Source organism: Bombus pyrosoma, linkage group LG10 (genome assembly GCF_014825855.1).
Source record: "Bombus pyrosoma isolate SC7728 linkage group LG10, ASM1482585v1, whole genome shotgun sequence".
NCBI lineage: Eukaryota > Metazoa > Arthropoda > Insecta > Hymenoptera > Apidae > Bombus > Bombus pyrosoma.
Window position 1 is genome coordinate 16925597 of NC_057779.1, and position 1359 is coordinate 16926955.

Here is a 1359-nt window from a genome sequence, read left to right on the forward strand (position 1 = left end):
GTTATAACGTAATGCTACATAACGTTATACGTTATAATGTAATGCTATATAACGTTAAACGTTATAACCTATTACTACATAACGTTATACGTTTTATCGTAATGCTACATAACGTTACACGTTATAACGTAATACTACATAACATTATACGTTATAACGTAATGCTACATAACGTTATACGTTTTATCGTAATGCCACATAACGTTATACGTTTTATCGTAATGCCACATATCGTTATACGTTACAACGTAATGCTACATAATGTTATACGTTATAACATAATGCTACATAATGTTATACGTTATATCGAAATACTATATAATGTTAAACGTTATAATCTTATGCTACATAACGTTATACGCTTTATCGTAATGCTGCATAACGTTATACGTTATAACGTAATGCTACATAACGTTATACGTTATACCGTAATACTATATAACGTTATACGATATAATGTAATACTATGTAGCGTTATAGGTTATATCGTAATACTATATAACGTTATACATTATAACGTAATGCAACATAACGTTATACATTATAACGTAATGCTACATAACGTTATACGTTTTATCGTAATGCCACATAACGTTATACGTTATAACGTAATGCTACATAATGTTATACGTTATAACGCAATGCTACATACCGTTATAAGTTATACCGTAATACTATATAACGTTATACGATATTATGTAATACTATAAAACGTTAAACGTTATAACGTAATGCTACATAACGTTATACGTTTTATCGTAATACTACATAACGTTATAGGTTATATCGTAATACTATATAATGTGATGCGTTATAACGTAATGCTACTTTACATTACACGTTGTAACGTAATCCTACTTAACGTTATACGCTATATCGTATTACTGTCTAACGTTATAAGCCTTATCGTAATGCTACATAACGTTATATGATATAACGCAGTACTAAATATCGTTATACGATATAACGTAATACTATATAACGTTATACGATATAATGTAATACTATATAACGTTGTACGTTATAACGTAATGCCATATAGCGTTATACGTTTTAACGTAATGCGACATAACGTTATACGTTATAACGTAATACTATATAACGTTATACGATATAACGTAATACTATATAACGTTATACGATATTATGTAATACTATAAAACGTTATACGTTATAACGTAATACTGTGTAACGTTATACGCTATATGTTAATGCTACGTAACGTTATGCGATATACCGTAATACTATATAACGTTATACGATATAACGAAATACTACATAACCTTATACGTTATAACGTAATGCTACATAACGTTATACGTTAAAACGTAATGCTACATTACGTTATGCGCTTTATCG